Here is an 18,595-nt window from a genome sequence, read left to right on the forward strand (position 1 = left end):
AATGAGGAAGTGATACCTTAAGTATCACTCCACGAACTTTTGTCCTTTGTTTTTCTATAACATCACGCTTGTGGCAGACCTGGCATGTGGAATGAGTATCAGAAAGAGAGTTTGTTTCATGATGGTTAATATTATACGAATCTCCTCAGACTGAAATCCATCTTTCCCCTCCAACCCATTGCTGCTATAGCCACGGAATATGAGAAGGTCTTTTCTCCTCTACTGTAGTTCGGTATTTCTCATCTTCTGTTGCAGTGTTGCCAACCTGGTTTACCCACTAAATTTAGTTTTTTTGGTCCTCTGTCAGCGGCTAAAATTCATTAAACAGTTGGCAATGGGAAATCTAGTTTGTTCTAATGTCAATGGAAATTTGTAGTGATTTTGCAGTAATTCTCAAACACATCTGCCTATAAAACACGACTGTTTCGACGATGGCCATTATCTTCTCAGAATACTAGTCTTGCAATATTAGATGTTCATCAATGTACATAAGAACCCAATGGCTGGAACTGAGAACGGAGCAGTCTTAATAAAGTGAGGAATTAATTCGATGACGGCGCGTTTCTTTCGTTGTTCTCCAAACAAGCGACTGCTGAAAAGACTTTATGAACGTATGGAAATGCTAGACTAAATTTCCATTATGTTCTACAACAAACCAAGGTTTTCTTAATTCAGCACTGAAGACGTTTAAGTACAGTGGGGCGTGATGAAGTTAATGAAGCAAGAAATTATCGATTTTTGGGGTGAACTTTTCCAGTACAAAGAGGTATCAATTACAAACCTGTTAGGCCAGGAATTATCGAGTTCGCGCCATCTTGCTGGTGAAATTCAGAATTGAATTCCAAGTATCATCATTAAACCAAAATTAGAAATAAGATGGGAATTTCAGCCAGTTTTGAAATTAGGCTGCACTAAGACGGAGTATATGTTATAATTTATAATTCCCTCAACGCAATCGTGTTAAAAATTAGGACATTGAAAGCTACAAAGCACCAACTGGAGGCGCTTCAACTTCATGTTCTATACCTTTATCTGAAACTGAAGAATCATGTGGAATGACTAATTTTATAGTTTCGGCATTGAGTGTTTAATAATTATTTATACTATATCTTATCTGCGCATTACTTAATAATTAAATGCAAAAAATCTATAGAAACGAAAAGCTAGTGGGTTTATGACATTTGGTGAGTTTTTGTAAGCGTGTAGTGACTTTGGCGAGAACTCGCTGAAATGGGTAACGGGTAAGGAGTGTCTCGCAATATGCACTCGTGCAGAAGAGAGAGAGAAGGCATACCCGCCAGCAGTCACGGATGCACGCTAGTGCCTCTCTTATCCGCGAGTAAGAGACGCTAGCCCGAGAGTGCACTGTGCTGATGACCTCTGTGTTAGGTTTTCACTTGTAGGGACCCCAGCTTTTTCTGGTGGAAAGTTGACTGCACCTACCTATACTAGAGTCGTCGGCAGTTCGGAAGGCGGTCGGCTGCTGTATGCGCCGTAACATTTTTGACATGTGACGTCACAAGCTTGTATTGTAAAACTAGTCGGAATCAGTGAGTAACAAGCGTTTACCGAGTTCGTTTGTTACGTGTGAGTGTTTCAATACATCGAATAAGTAAAACTAACATAATTGTACTATGTGTGCAAGGTAAACAAATGAAATGAGAGACGAGTACGCAGGAAATAGTGTTTAAAGTGTGTGCGAGCAGTACGCTGCCAGCCATCATTGTGCTGGCTGCAACGTTGCCAATGTGCAAGAAACGACTGCAGAAGCATGTATTGGTTTGCGGATCGTGCAAAGAATTGTTAGTGAAGGAAACGATTTGTTTGGTTTCGTGCTTACAGTAATCAACGTCAGAAGTCATTATCTTTTGAGAATTCAAATTCTCTTCAGCCCTGTTTGTACTGCATGTGCGATATGGCAATGTTGTGCGCTGCCTCGGCGCAGACCACCGCCTTCCGAAACACCGTCGACTCTCGTGCGCGTTGTCAAGGTGGTAGCCCTGCAATCCCGCTTTGCCCCTTGAGCCACCGTTACACTCAATACAGGCGTGACTCATAAACGTCATACGATGAGTTTGTACTGAATCGGAATGTTTCTCGCCATGTACGGAGATGTTCTGGGGGTGTTGTCCTTGGAGACGCGTGTGTGTGTGTGTTTCCGCATAAGACTGGTTGGAGCAGTGTCCCGCTTTACATTTGTATCAAGGCGCAGGACTAGACCTAGGCACTGAAACTGTCAACATTTAAAAATAAATTTACTATGAAACGCTTTCGATACTTTTCATGAGATTCAGATAACTCCTTTTTTCAGTTAATAAAAGCCTGTATGCTGAAAATGAACGTTCAGCGTCACAGGATGTAACTGAGGCAAACTTAAAAACAGGGGCCCCAGTACTTAGTCCAGAGCTCATCTGCCCCTTCAACAGAGTACGGGTGAAATAAAACAACAAATCAATTTGCTCGTATTGATATGATTTTGAAGAAGGGTAGTACAGTTCGTTCAACCTCAAGTACATGTTAGTTATTTTATATTTAAATAATAATAATAGTCGTTCAAAATACTATAATTAAAAAGTCGAGAATTTTGCGCTGCAGTGCTATGAAGTGCATTGTGGCTCTCGACAAATCACTATTTCTCATTTTTAGCTCTCTAATTTCACTGCTTTAGCCTAAATGATTGAAGTCGGGACGTGCAATCTCTCGAGGATGGATCCGCCCGTTGGCCTTGGAAGTGCCCTGTTTCCTTCCCACGCCCGGGAAGGGCGAGGTCCCTGTGTGATCGTCTTACGTCTCCAAGCGGTCAACTGTTTCCACTTCCCAGTGTTAACATTCTGATTCCTTCGTCTGCGAACAAACGATGTCGATCAGATTTCCCGGAAAGGCGAACAAGTGCTCCGGCCCCGCGCGGCGTTGCCGGATTTTCTACACGCTTCCTGTCGTGAAGAGGCAGGAAAATAAATTGAAGTAGTTGCTTCAATCTTGTCATTTTTGTTATTCAGAATTTTAAACTCGGCATAAGTTCTTTTCACAAGGACGAAGCACGCGTACGTTGTATTGTCTTGGTGTCAACTGGTGAACACGTTCAGATGATGGTGGTGGTACTATTAGGGCCTACTTCGTCATATCAGAAAATGATCACCTGTTTAAACGAGAATTTCCGTTTTCATGTTGAATACGAAAGTTACCGGTACTTTATTCCAAACAGAAATCTTGCAGATAGCATTATACAGATGGCGTTTATAAAACATGGGATGGATTCAGGATCTGAGCTTAACGAATTGTATAGACCTACGTCCGAAATTATACAGGTGGCGTTTATAAAACATGGGATGGATTCAGGATCTGAGCGTAACGAATTGTATAGACCTACGTCCAAAATTATACAGATGGCGTTTATAAAACATGGGATGGATTCAGGATCTGAGCTTAACGAATTGTATAGACCTACGTCCAAAATCATACAGGTGTCGTTTATAAAACATGGGATGGCAACAAGTTGTATAGACGTACGCCCAAAATCACTTTTATTTTTGTGGTCAGGTTTTCGTAGAATTCATTGCAAACCATATTCAACTCGTCTTTGACGTTTCTATTGATGTTGAGTGAATGGATTTAGAACGGCCTCAAGTAAAAACGAAGAGCGCTTGGGCCTCCACGAACAACTTGTATGAGCAACAGAAGTGAACCTGAGGCTTTGGTGTACTCAGCTTGTGTTAATTTGTAGGAAACGAAAGAAACTCGTTTTGAAGTTAGGCGCGTGTAGTCGGAATGGAACACTTTCCGACAATTTTGTGAAGTTGATTATACCATGCAGTCCATGGTACGAAAACAGCAGTAGCGATGTTTCGTTCAACGGCGTAGTGAACAAGTTGCACCAGACAACTTTGGAATGATAAGGAGAGCAGTTTCTGTTTCGGTTGGCAACTTGATGTAATTTCGAAGTGTAAATGTTGGTAACGGGTAAAATGAAATGTATTAATGCGGTTTTAATTATGGAGGGGTTTGTTTTGCAATAATGAGAAATACAGGGTGCTTGAAAACATCGGTATCACCGTTATTCGAAAACAACATGATACTGGGTGTTCACGAAAAATGTCGTAACCAAAAACCTATATAAAGAATCGATTGAGGGGTAACAGATCAACTTCAAAAATTAAAACTTTTTCTTGTCATTTTCATTCTTTAGTCATAATAAAAGAAGAGTGAGAAAAGAAATATTGTAAATACTGTATCTCCATTTTGATTATGGGGCATGTTACGATAAAAAATAAGTTATTGTGATATTTGGACTCGTGCTCACATAACACTCCAAGTACCAAACAAAGCGTGATCTCCTGGACTTCAGCATTGCTAAGAGACTAACAGCCTGCCCAAATTCTTTCATGTCTTCCCTTGTTGGACGCACCTGGAATCTTTGGACAAACATGATATCTTCTTCTCTTCTCCCCACGTGAGACGCATGGACCTTCTCAGTGAAATGATTTTTAGGATTGAAGTCAAAAAACTTCTTATGGAAAGAGCATTTATGCTGTTGGCTAGGAAGGGCTCAACTGCAGAAGGTCGTACTTCGAAACTTGAACCATAGCCCGGTAACTATTCAGCCTCAGTCTGGTGGACCCACATTAGGGCAACCCTCGATTGTTAGGGACGAACAGGAATAAGGGATTCATTCCTTTATGGCACTGCTGTAAGTTGCTATCATTGTCATCAGATGACGAGATCCTCGCGAAAGTCGCCACTACGCTATACTAAACTACAGCGATGTGAACGGCTGTCCTGACTTCAGATCGCAAAGGATCGTGTTCTCCGTCCTGTACGATCTGCTGTCGTCTGTGCCATCGCGCAGTACAGGCAGTGTCGGGTTTTCGTTATTAACGATAAACATGACATGCGACATCATGACAGTGAATTTGTCCTGAATGTTGACGAAAATTGGCTCCTTGTGCGAAAAATCTTCATTTCTGCGATAAAAAGGAGAAAAGGAAATTCCTTTTTACATCGATTAAAAGAAATGTATATTAGTTTTAAAGCATTTAGCTGCTAAAGAATGGGGAGAATTATTTTTGAATTCTATTCTCTTTAATGGCCCACAGGGCCGTTGATGACTGGCTTTGTATAAAATTAACTTAAGTAGCAATAATACTGATTTACAACTTAGTATTATTATTGAGAGCTTTGTTTCGCCATGAACGTTGCAAATAATAGGACGCTGTGTACGAGGTTATTGCTAATTAAGTTTGTGTTATGACATTACACGGTGGGAAAAGAAATCGTGAAATTTTCACGAAATTTCTGTCACATTTTTAACCATAAATAAATTTAATTTTCTTTTTCACGAAACTTTTCAAAAATGTTCACCAGAAAACCAGGTCCTATACGTAGGACATAGTGTGCGCGCGCATACGTGAAACGTAACATACACTACGAAATGAATTTGAAAGAGTTAATATCTGCATTATATTATGAATAATTTCAAGGAAAAATTGTTCCGGGGCCAGGTATCGATCCCGGGACCCTTCGCTTAGCGCGCGAACGCTCTACCGACTGAGCTACCCCAGGAACTATACACGACACCGTCACAATTTTTTCCTTTTTTTTTTTGGGACGGTGTCGTGTATAGTTCCTGGGGTAGCTCAGTCGGTAGAGCGTTCGCGCGCTAAGCGAAGGGTCCCGGAATCGATACCCGGCCCCGGAACAATTTTTCCTTGAAATTATTTAAACCTGCTTTACAGGGAGCTACTACCTGAAAGCCAGATTTGTATAGTACATTATATTATGTTATAGCATTAGACATGAAGTGAGCACTCAAAATTAAGTACATTTATTGGGTTCATTTATTGAAGCAAGCAAAAGGAAACGGAATGATTACTTATCATTAGACATTTCATCTTGTTTGGCTGCAACACGGAGGCTTTGTTACAGTGACAGAAGATGGAGATAATGCAGAGGAGCGTTGTTTACTGCTGAATGTGTATCTTGTAGGCTAGTTCAGGATCAGGCGCGGATCTTTGAGCTGCTCTGTTGGTCGTCTAATGAACATAAACACGATGGCTTACATAAGAACATTTATAGAAAATTAAATAAATAATATATTAAAAATGAAAATAACCTGAATACATCTGTCTGGTTTAATTCAATGTGCTATCGTAACATATTTTAAAATAATTTTGCCTTAATGTTACATAGATTGACATCTTTTTATTTGTGTATTTTTCAGTATAAAGACTTTAAAATTGAGATTTTTTAGTTTAAAGAACGGGATGCCGGCCTTTACCATGATCTCACACAAATCCAGTTAAAATTGTGATTGTTTATTTGAAATGGAATTACCTGTTGGCAGATCTTCTCTTTCGTTTTTCGATGCAAGTTTTCTATTTTGTGTGTGTTTTCTAGTGTTACAATGCCTCTGTATATTGACGTTTGTCATCCCGCATGTTTACACTACACAGTTTGCAAGTAATAGATTCCCCATTCACTTCAAAATACTCGCTTCCAAATTGTCATTTCTTAGGTCCCTTTTCATGATGCACTGTCTATGCAGATAAGTAGCGTACTGACGGGTAGTTACAAACTATATGTGTCGTGGTGAACTAACAGTTGTTCATTTCATAGTGTTCCTCCCTACATAGTCTGTTGTGTACATGTGCCGCTGTTGCAGCTATACACAGGCTTATGCTCCAGTATTCAGTTAACTTGCATGCACAGTATTCCCGAAAATGCCATCACTACTAAGATTGGATTGCACAGCTCTTCATTCTGCCCACCGAAGTGGACTTTGTCGTATTTCAGCTTCAGTACTCCGCTCGTTTTTTAGGGTGTACATAAAGTAATTATTAGGGACCCTATTGTACGGCGGATAAAAATCATAATTAGGTCTATGTACATTTCGGTACAAAAATTTGCTTAATTTCAATGTTATTTCGCACAAAGGAAAAAAAAGAACAAACAAAGAAACTCGGTGTTATTTCCCACTTAAAAATTATAACTTTCTGACTTGTGCAAAGCACATTACTGTATACGGGTTAGGTTTCTGGGGCTTGACACGGTGGAATACCCGAAAGCCTCATTCCGATCAGTCACCGTGAAAGTGTGTTCCTCTGTCACCAAGGTACTCGTGGGTTCTTTAACACGCAGAGTTTTCTATCAGCACTTACATGATGTGCAGATATCAATCTTTGGACATTATAAATTAAAATATTGCGAGAAAAATAAAAATGTGTCCTGAAAAGATTAATTTAGAAAAAAATTGTGTTAAAAATAAAATGTTCGCCTTATGTCGCGTGCTTACCTTGATCTAGAAGATTTGCTTTTATCAGCTAAACGCCCGGATCTCGCGAATACGTGGTTTGCGAAACCTGTACGCATCCGTAGTGATTGTGCTTAATTTCTATAGGGGGAAGAAGTGAGAAGAACTACATAATTTCGGTGATACATTATATTTAGTATTTGTTATTTCTTATTGTCAACATAGATTTGCAATGTGCAACAAACACCTTCATGCAAGTTTTAAAAAATAGAGAACTGAGGTTTGTGGACCAGCGCTCCGATACTTCCACCTGTTTTTGAAGGAAGCTTGGACTGAACCATCAGAAAAGGAGTGGGCATAAAAGTATTTATATTAAGTACATTGAGAAATAAAAAGCGAATTTAATGGAAATAGAGAAATAGAATTACCGCAATAATCTTTGTTACTACATATCCAGCGTGTGGAATCTAGCACAGCCTGCCACTCGAACCTCACGGAGACGAGACTATCTGGATTATAATACAGAGGAATTACACAAAACATGGTGATCCATAGAACACACTGTGGCGTATCTTGTTAGCGAAGGACTGAATGGCATGAAGTGAGGGGCAGCTCGAGCTCGAGCTCGGAACCGTTAGCTGCAGGTGTTGCTGAGCGTCACGTCCCAGTTTCTCGCGTTTGTGAGCCGTGACGGAGCGACCGTGTCTGCGAACGATGGTCCGAATCAAGCGATATGGGGTGTTTCGAAGGACAAGGCCTCGAAACCAGGACCTTGGGGCCAGGCGTTACGCCCGAGCAGCCGCCGGTACGTGCAGGCGCGCCTCTTTGTTCCTCGCACTAGTTAAGCAGAGGCAAAAACCACGTGTGCAGCTGAGCGTGCACGTGTGCAGCTGGTCTTCACTGCGATGTATGAACTTACGACTTACCTAGCCAACAGATTTTCATAAATCTTTGTACGATAGTTAATCTGAGGAGCAATTAATAAAAAATCGAGGATGATTTATATTTTATACTACTATGGTCATTAAAAAAATAATGCCCCACAATTTTTCTCAATTTATTTAATGAAAATTGTTGTACTTTGGTGACAATGTAAATGTATGTTTCTTCTTCACACACTATTCTTCGATGCATGTATTCCTTGCTGGTACCAGTTCTTGTCCTGCGTGCGTAGCCACTTCCTCACTGCATCAATTGCTCTGTTGTCATTTTCAAAATGAATTCCACGCAAAGGAGACCTAAAGAGGCGGAAGTCTGACGGTGACAGATCTGAACTGTAGGGTGAAGAGCAGTACCGCCCAACCCATTTTGCCGATGTGTTCCCGGGCTCGCAGACTTGTGTGAAGGCGTGCGTTGTCATGCTGGAACAACATTTCTACTGGATTCTTGCCATGCCGAACTCTTCAGAAACGTTTCTTGAGCTAGTTCAGGTGCTGATCTACACCTCTGAGTTATTAATGGTTGCTCTTCTTGGCATCACATTCACAAGGATGATTCCTTCACAATCCCAGAAGACAGTAACCTCCAGAGGCTGTCTGGAATTCCTTCTTTTTGGCGATTGAGGATGGAGCCACCCCCATTGACTGCCTTTTTGTCTCCGGCTCAAAATGATGCACCCAAGTTTCGTCAGCCGTAACGATCTGGGACAAAAAGGTCTTCCCTTCGGCTTCAAATCGCAGAAGAAACGGCTTGTGAAACTTCGTGGAACCTATTTTGAATACCCGAGAACAGACATTTTCAATGCTTACAGGACTACTTGTCGTGTTGGGATGTACCGATTCGCACAAATGTCATCACGCACGTACCATGTGTGGAGCGTTCGCTGTGGCAGGGCATCCAGCACCGGCAGACCTCTGCACTTCCTGACGTTCGCCAGCAGTGCTCTGAATGATACCATCTGCACACAAACTTTTAACTTTCGTTTTGAAAACAAAAAATTCAATCGCTGCTTGTACAACAGACTCCATTACAGCTCGGAATGACTTGCTACACTTTTCTATCTGTGCTAATGGCCGAGAAAGAAAAGTTGGGTAATATTTTGTGAATGGCCCTCATATGATGTGTAAATTAGCGACAAAAGGGCTTGATCGTGTGAAGTATATGGCGCTCGTGTTTTACGCCTTTCTGCATTCAAATTGCTTCAAAATGTGTATTGTCCCATTGAGAAAGAATTCTAATAGTCTGAAGTTGCAACAAATTGTATTTTGTCCGTCAAATTTGATTTTACATTTTGGTCACAGATTTCTTCGAAGAGATGTTATATGGTTTAATTAGTTGCTCATTGTGTTGTATACATACACTGATTACGTTTGAGAGATCAATTACCCCTTTATAGGGGATGAATTTAGACAAAGTTAATAATCTTCATATGCAACAGATTTTCATTAAAGTTCATACAGTAGTTACAGATAGCACAGTTTGTTATTCGGGGTCTTCAGAATTGAAGTTCGGTTTTTCGTTTTCTGAAGCCTCCTCTTCCGTCATTCATTTGACTGGCACATCTTTGTGGAAATCTTCTGTTGCTGATGTGACCAGTAGAACATGGTAACAGTCTTTGTTGTGGGCTTCTTCGGCTCCTTTGCATTGTTATGCAATTGGTTCTGTACAACATGCATTAAGACTGGCCAACATGTAGTACCAGTTACTGTGCTCTTTATTTATTGTCTGGTCATGGTGGATTAGATTCATTCCCCATATCAACACAGAGTTTACCTAGTAATACGGTGCTATTCCTAGTCTTACCAAATCATGAAATATCAATTTCATACATTACAATAAAATTAACATTTCAACATGGTTCATATAGAAATTTTGGTATCCATTTCCTTGACTCTCCCTGACTCAGTTAAGAAATCATGAATGTTATTGTGCGTGTTTCTCGTTGGTTTCCAATCATTAAATCAAAACTTTATTGTTGTTCTTATTTGCAGTGTTTATATTCTTATTGGCTGGGTCATTGCATCTCTCCGCCTTGTTTCAGGTCACGTTTACCAATAATATGCTTGCCGTGGCAGTCTCTCCATTGTCCTTGATATTAATTATTAATTTTACCTCTAATATTCTTTGTTTTCAACATCTTCCTTACATAGCTGCTTTTGATTTTATTCCACAGTGCAACATTCTGAACTGTTCTTTGTTTCATGACTTTGTCCTCGTCGACTTCTGATTCAAACATATAGGGACGAACATTATCCATATTTATTACGAACAACGAAAAGAATCCTGAATACACACTGAAGCACCATATCGTTCGTTTAATGAGTAGGATCTGGTCCTAGGAATCGCGGAGACTTGCGGGTTTTTCGACTTTTCTTGTCAAAGCATGGCCTTTGCAGTGCATTTCTTAGTGAAAATTAAATTTTTAAAGTTGCCAGCTCCTTTAATTTCCAGCAACTTGCCTACCTGCAGGGATTACCAAGGACGTAGCTTCGGCTGACATGCATTCCCCGTCTCAAAGGATTCGAAATGTTCTGTCCTACAACCCCACGAACGTCTTTATAATCTTTTTATTTAAACATCCTGTATATAAACTGCACATACATACGTCAATGTTACTGCTACTACATGTTTGTTGTGATGTACCGAAGTACGCATGATATTTCCATGCAGGAATTCTGAATTGCCATGTGATGAAGGATGGGTGGAGCGGAGAAAAATTCTCTCCGGCACCGAGACTCGAACCCGGGTTTTCAGCTCTACGTGCTGACGCTTTATCCACTAAGCCACACCGGATTCCAGTTCCGATGCCGGATTGAATCCTCTCAGTTTAAGTTCCACCTCGTAGTTTCGCTGTAGTGACCAACCCTGTGTCACCAATGTGTGGCAGTGGCAATGTCCTGCACATTGTGTGCCGGAGATAATTTTTCTCCGCTCCACCCAAGGAAGCTTTTAATAGAAAAAGGAGCGTCTTCTGCGGATCTCTGAACAAAGAACTAAGGCAGAGACTAGTGAAGTGCTTTGTGTGGAGTGTGGGTCGGAAACATGGACATTACTACTGCGTGAAGAGAAAGTACTAGAAGCATTTGAAATGTGGGGTGGAGCGTGAATAAGAAATGAAGCTGTGTTGGAAAGAATAATGCTGAAACTGATCAAGAAGTGAAAAAGAAATCGTTAGGGTCACTGACGAATAAAAACTGCCTACTGAAGGATCCATGGAACGGAAAAATAGTTCGTGACAGAAACAAAGGATATCAGATGATATACAACATCGAGATATATGAATCATACGGGAAGACGGGAAAGAGGGAAGACTGGGGAATGCGTAGTTTGCAGTGAAAGCCTGTCCTTGGGCAAACAACTATGAAATTGTAAATGTGAGAATTTAATCTTGTGAGACAACACCGCATAAACAACGAAACAACACCGTGACTTAATGACGGTATCTCGAGGGCATCGACCCCGTCGCCGGGATTGCTATAAATGAGATCAATAAATAGAGCGGTAGTGCGCACCACGCCATGCTGTGTTGCTTTGCAACCTCATAGCTTTATGGTGGCAACAGTTCTAGATTCTGCAACATGCTGACCTGAGGCGCTGTTGTCAGTGGTGCCCTGTCTCTGAGATTTCGGCTTCGTCGCCATCATTATCATCATCATCATCATCGTCATCGTAGTCACAATTATTTCCGCAGGAATACTTAGAAAATACATGGGTTCGAATCTAGATATAGGGGTTCGGTGTGCGGAATAGACCTCACTATGAAATTGTTTAAATATGACTTTTACGAATAATTAAGTTTCACGATAGTAATGGAATTGTAGTACCAATTAATAGTCTTAAAGTGCCCTGGCTGTTGCGCGTACGCCATTCTGCCTGTGTGTAAATAGATTGAGAAGATACTTCATAGATTTATTATTTTCAGTGTGAGATTTCTTCTTTGGCTATTAACGGATTATGGTGAACGTTTACTAACGGGTGTGACACCTTGGAGAACACGTGCTTTGGTGTCACGTGACCAGCGGCTTGTATTTACTCCTCGGTCATTGTTTCAATTCCATTATATTACATGTGGTAATATTTTCCATAGCTTAGCAGTAGGATTTCTAAGATACCCTGCTGATACCGGAGCGGTGAATTTGAAGTGTGCATATGTCTCTATTGCTCTGTGAGGTACGATTAGGCCTGTACTAGTCCGCAATTATGTAATTTATTCTTTATCGTGTCCCACAGATACATTATTCAAAAGAAGATACCATTAGGCTTTCTGCATCGTTCACAAAAACCATTTTTATATTCAGAAGAATTCGAATTTACACATTGGCATAGTTCATGTTACTTTGCTCTTCAGGAAAAGTGGTGCGTATAGTGGAGGGAGATAACAAGCGAATACTCTGCTCTAGGTGCACGTGCGACGTAAAAGTACAGTACCGTGTTTACTTGCGTAATTTCCGCCATTTTCTAAAAATTTGGAGGCAAAAATCGAGGTGGGGGAAATTACGTGAGGATTGTAAAATATAAAAAATAATCTGGTCATAGAAAACATCAAACGATTCATATTAATAACAATGGACTGCTTCGTGGCTGTATGCCTTGATCGTGGCTAATCTCAGATCACGTTGTTAAACTTCGCGTCGTATCAAAACCAATTTGTTAATTACCGCACGTTAAGACAACAAACATATGTCTAATCTACTACTTTTAACAGACCACAAATCCAGATCATTTTCCGTGTTAGAGCAATCATAGAGACTTTGGCTTTCTCATGCTTATTTTTTCGATATTTGGAAGCTCATGGAAGAAAAAGGAGCGTCCACTTTTGTTTAATGTTGTGTGTGTTATATCGAATATGGGCCGATCACCTGTAAAATGAATGTCGGTGATGCCATGGCGAGTTGCTTTGTCCGGTGCCATCTCGCTCATTGCAGTCGTGGAATCAGCATCTTAGATGGCATTCCTATATTTCTTACCTATGCTGTGTGCAATTTTCTTAATCTAACTGGGCAAGATGAATAACTTCTCTCCTAGTTGACATATTTTTTATGAAACTTGATGCAGAACTTAAAAGGTAACATATTTGATTTCAGTGCTAACTCTGATTATGTTCGTGCAAGGGAAACTACCACTTACAGGGGTGGATTTAGACAAAATTCATAACTTTTTTTCCCATCTAGCATATTTTCATGAAACTTTACGCAGAACAGATTTGTGTACAAACACTCTGATTACGTTCATATGAGAAAAAAAAATACTTTATAGGAGTGCATTTAGACAAAATTAGCAACCGTCAGTAGAATTGAATAAATTAAAAATTTGAGACACACAAAATATGTTTCTTATTCTGTTGAATTCATGGTATATGTAGTGAAGTCACACTTCGATTTGTCAGTTTCATCTCTTATCTACTATTTTTTAATCTCTAATCTCTAGACAATATGTAGAAGACTTTGGAAACAACGAGTCCAAGCGTAAAGCTGTGGTGTCCGCAACGTTTGCATCCTTATTCAAATATCTGGGCAGAGCGCCGCAAAAGTAGCATTTCTTAGACTTTATCTGTCTCTCCTCTGATTAATTGTGACATTTCTTTCTGCAAAATGTAGATTATGCTGGAGGATTTTATTACAGCATGTTGGTATTAATTTGAAGAGGAACTAATTAAATTATGAATAATTATTCATTAACACAGTTCTGACTTTCTTTGTGCTCAAGTCTTTGCTTGTCCGAACTAGTCGCACCACACTTGCAAATTACAGTTAATTCAACATTACGTTCTGCCACATCTAACTGCACTTTGACAATACGCTGAATGGAATGATCCAGTTGATTCTGCAGCGAAGTAAATGTATGTCTAAATAAATGTTCCAAAGGATCAGGAAAACCCCGTCATCGATGGTCTTGCAGTTCATAAAAGAGTATAATAGAATTTCAGGTTAATGTACCTTTCCAAATTATTCTCATTTCTCTGTAGCAAACATCTTCAAAACGAATATCTTTCTTAAAAATAAATGTTAACAAAACTGCCATTTTTTTTTTTTCGTTTTTATCGTAAAAATGAAGATTTTCGCAGAAAGAGTTAATTTTCGCGAAAATTCGCGACAAAATTACAGCCATAAATCAGTCACATTTGTGATAAATCGTGCATATGCTTCTTGCTGCATCTCTCCGATACAGTGGGCGTTTATCGCTAATAATAATAAAAAAACCGGCCATGAATATACATTATTGAAATAGTCTGTATTACCATAAAAATCGAAAAGATTATATTCCATATAGTTACGTTTAGAATACTACTATTTATTTTTAAAGATTTGCTTATAAATAATATTTGAACTTTTGAAAAGTTCATAGAAATTAAACTAGGATTATTCTGAAACAATCTTTATTTCTCAACATAATCCTCCCTTGGATTCACACACTTGGCCCAGCGGTGCTGCAATGCTGCGATAACCTCCTCAGCTAAGTGAGTCTTCAGCTTTGGGAAAAGATTGAATCTGAGTGTGCGAGACCTGGTGAGTAACGGCAACATTTCGAACTGTAGTTCGTGTAGTTTAGCAACAGCGTATGAGTAGGTGCATTGTATTGATGAAAATTCTCCGGTTATTCTTCCCTTTGCTAAATATAATCAATCATGATTATCCCCTTAGAATCCCAGGACACGCACGCCACGACTTTCTCAGCCGATTGAACGGCTTTTGCTTCTTTGGAGGCGGAGAGTCTCTGTATTTCTATTGTTCCGACTGCTGTTTCGTCTCTGGTATGTAGCAGTGGATCGAGGTTTTATCAGTGGTAACAAGCAGCCTCAAAAATGAGGCGTATTTTTCTCGAATTGAGCTGGACAATCTCTCAAAATTTGACATCGCAGGTGCTTATGTTCCGATGTTAACTAGGAACCCACTTTCCGGAGGCCTTGGACATGTCCAAGACGACTAAGCTGTAGGACACCCGTTCAGTTCAGATACGCATAACCACGCTAGTCGACAGTCATCCAACTCCACGTCGTGGATTATTTTGTACGATTACCTTCAAACTAAAGAAACAACTTTAAATTAAAGTAACTCTGAAAATACTGAGAATAGGAACCGTGTTTATATGACTTTTTTTGCTCAAAATGACTTCAGGAATAAGCTCCGTAAGTGGCGGTAAATCCTCGTAACTCACCCTGTATGTGTGTATATACCGGGTGTTCCAGATCACGCGTATCAGCCTTTTTTTTTTCTCGAAAACTCTATGATACTGGTTGTTCATAAAAAATTATGATAACCGAAACCTATGTAAAGAATCGATTGGTGGCAATACCATTTCCCGTAACAAACCAGAAGTAAAAGTACCTGTGGTCAACTTCGACATTTCAAATGAGAACATGGGTCATTGAAGGTGCCATTGGAAACTATTCTTAAAAAGAAACAACTTTTACTGAAACTTTTTTTTTCTAACTTTTATTGTTTACTCACAAAGCAACAAAAATGGTATCTTCTGAGAAATACTGTACGCGTATGTTGTTTATGTACGTACACTCTTCATAGTGAGTGTTCAAAATGTCCGCCACCCTGTGCTAAACAATGTTCTGATCACCTCCTAACATCCGTGATTGCACTTCAGCACAGCTGAAAGACCCACAGGCTTCTTTGTTTCATTTCTTCTCTAGTTGGACGCACATGATAGACCATGTCTGTAATTCTCCCCCACAAGGCTTGCCCGTGACTCAGGATTGCACCATAACACAGTGTTTAGAATTCTCAAAGACAACAAATTTCATTCATACCATATTCATCTCCATCAGGAACTTGGGGGACATGACTTCCAGACTCGTGTTGATTTCTGCAACTGGTTTCTAAACACGGACCGTGATTTTGAGCTCAGAATTCTGTGTACTGATGAGGCAACTTTCAAAAGTAATGGTCAGGTGGCTCTCTACAATGCCCGTTACTGGTCTCCGGTTAATCCACACTGGCTACGGGAAGTGGATTACTAGCACGTGTGGAGCCTGAACACATGGTGTGGCCTCCACGGTCACCGTCATAGGACCATACTTTTTTGAGGAGAACTTGAATGGTAGAACGCATGCTTCCCCCGAAACATGCACCAGTTGCTTCATGACGTTCCCCTTGCGCGTCGATTAATGATGTGGCTTCAGTATGACGGCTGTATGGCTCACTTTTCACGTAGGGCTCCACGAGTTATTAAGCAGTTATTTCCCCTATGGTGGATTGGACGAGGAGGACCAGTAGCTTGGCCAGCTCGATCTCCTGACTTCACTCCAAATGACTTCTTCTTGTGGGAGAGAATTAAATACATGTTCTACCAGGTGCGTTAAACTAGAGAAGAATGAAACAAAGAATTAGAGAAGCCTGTGGGTCTCTCAGCTGTGCTGAAGTGCAATCACGGATGTTAGGAGGAGATCAGAACATTGTTTAGCACAATGTGGCGTACATTTTGAACACTTTTTTAAGAGTAGTTTCTAATGGTACCTTCAATGACCCATATTCACATTTGAAATTTCGAACTTGACCACAAATACCCCTACTTCCGGTTTGTTACGGGAAATGGTACTACCACCAATCGATTTTTTACATAGGTTTTGGTTATCAAATTTTTTATGAACAATCAGTATTACATAGTTTTCGAGAAAAAAGACTGATACGGGTGGTCTGAAACACCTGGTATATATATAGAGCTTTCACAAATGAGCCTTCCGGTTTCGAAGACATGTAACTTAGGTTTAATAAAACTCATATACATAAAAAAAGTACCAATAGAAAGAGAACCTCAAAAGTTGCAGTACTATTCCTTACCTCAGAGATGTTGAATGTCACACCATGAGCAACCAGGAGATAATGGAGTAGGGTTCCTTTCAACCCCACTTGAGGGATGAAGTGAGCGAAATTTATATTTATGGATGTTTTATGTACAGCAACCTCTTAATGCCACGAAGTTTTACTAGTAGTGTATGAGTGACCTGAAAAAATTAATCCAATCAGTTTCACATTCTAAATTGTTTTTGTGTCCCGATGGTGTATATATATATATATATATATATATATATATATATATATGAAAGTATTTACTTCAAGAAAGGCTCTGTTTTTGTTAACCATACTTTTCAGAATTTGCAGTAAAAATTTCAACTTCTTACCATGAAATTTGTTGGAGTCTGTGATGCTTGAATGAGAGTAAATATAATGAAAATGAAAGTGTGGAAAAACGACTTTAAAGAGACAATTTTTCGTCACGATAACCAGTTTGTAATTGTGAAAATATACATAAAGAATGAATTTCGAGGACGATTATGTTAATAAAATTTGGTCAACATGTGAATGAAAGGTCACTGATTATTATTATTATTATTATTATTATTATTATTATTATTTTGCAAAAATGGGAAGCGAAAATGTGATTTTCCTCGAAAAAGGACCAAAATATCTCCAATTTCCCCCCTTAAAGAGATTGGCGAATTGGTACTGAGTGTGGCATAGTCGGCCCGTTCAACGCGTTTTTGTTTATGGCGGAAAAGGGACGAACTGTCAAGAAATTGTGACAGCTGTTGGCAGTGAAAGTGTCCTTGGCAGGCTCTGTCGGATCCCTGCTATATTAGGCAGGGCTGCCCAGAGTCGTGGCGTCGCCCCCGCGCGTTACCCACGTGCAGCAGTGGCGCGAGGCCCTCTCGGGGCCGGCCGGGGCCCAGTCCCCGTGAGGTCGCAGGCCGCTCAGCACGTGAGTACAGCAGCTGTGTGAGAGAGAGATTGTGCACAGAATACTGCGCAGCTTACTGTCTTAAATCGTTCACAAAATGCTTCTTTCTTTTTCTTATATTGCGGCGAACTTAATTTTCGTTTGCTTTGAGCCTGATTATGTCTTTAATTTCTCAGTTTCAGTGTATATGTTCGGTTCTTCAATTCAGTTTCTTATGCCATTGAACATACGTGTAGTAGGTTTCGTCAATACAGTCGTACGTAGGATACATTAAACAAACTAAGCTACTATTAAAAACTAACACAATATAACTAAATTTATTGATTAAAAACAGTTTCATTCCAATTTGTGTTTAGAAAATCTACAACAGAATAAAAAGCATTTTTAGATAGCCAGTTATAAAACCTATTTTAACACTTCTGACAGGTAAATTGTAACATTGCTCAGAACCTGGTCAAAGGAGTAAATGCAACCTACTTATCTACTTTTGGTACTTACAAATGGCTTTTAAGGAACCCGGGGGTTCATTGCCGCCCTCACATAAGCCCGCCATCGGTCCCTATCCTGAGCAAGATTAATCCAGTCGCTATCATATCCCACCTTCCTCAAATCCATTTTAATATTATCCTCCCATGTACGCCTCGGCCTCCCCAAAGTTCTTTTCCCATCAGGTCTTCCAACTAACACTCTGTATGCCTTTCTAGATTCACTCATACGTGCTAC

The 18,595-nt window shown here is 39.9% G+C and overlaps 1 protein-coding gene across 2 annotated transcripts in view; it reads left to right on the top strand.

Moving 5' to 3' along the window:
- The window catches only part of Jupiter (microtubule-associated protein Jupiter), an 87,683-nt gene that overhangs the window by 15,528 nt on the left and 53,560 nt on the right, over positions 1 to 18,595 (top strand). The window contains exon 1 of one of the 2 annotated variants that reach the window (XM_069824928.1): positions 17,809 to 17,893. The exons of the other annotated variant lie outside the window; for it this stretch is intronic. The gene's annotated coding sequence lies outside the window, so the exon portion shown is untranslated. Of the gene's footprint in view, positions 1 to 17,808; positions 17,894 to 18,595 lie in introns of those variants that run through there. 2 annotated transcript variants of the gene reach the window in all.

Source organism: Periplaneta americana, chromosome 4 (genome assembly GCF_040183065.1).
Source record: "Periplaneta americana isolate PAMFEO1 chromosome 4, P.americana_PAMFEO1_priV1, whole genome shotgun sequence".
Classification (NCBI taxonomy): domain Eukaryota; kingdom Metazoa; phylum Arthropoda; class Insecta; order Blattodea; family Blattidae; genus Periplaneta; species Periplaneta americana.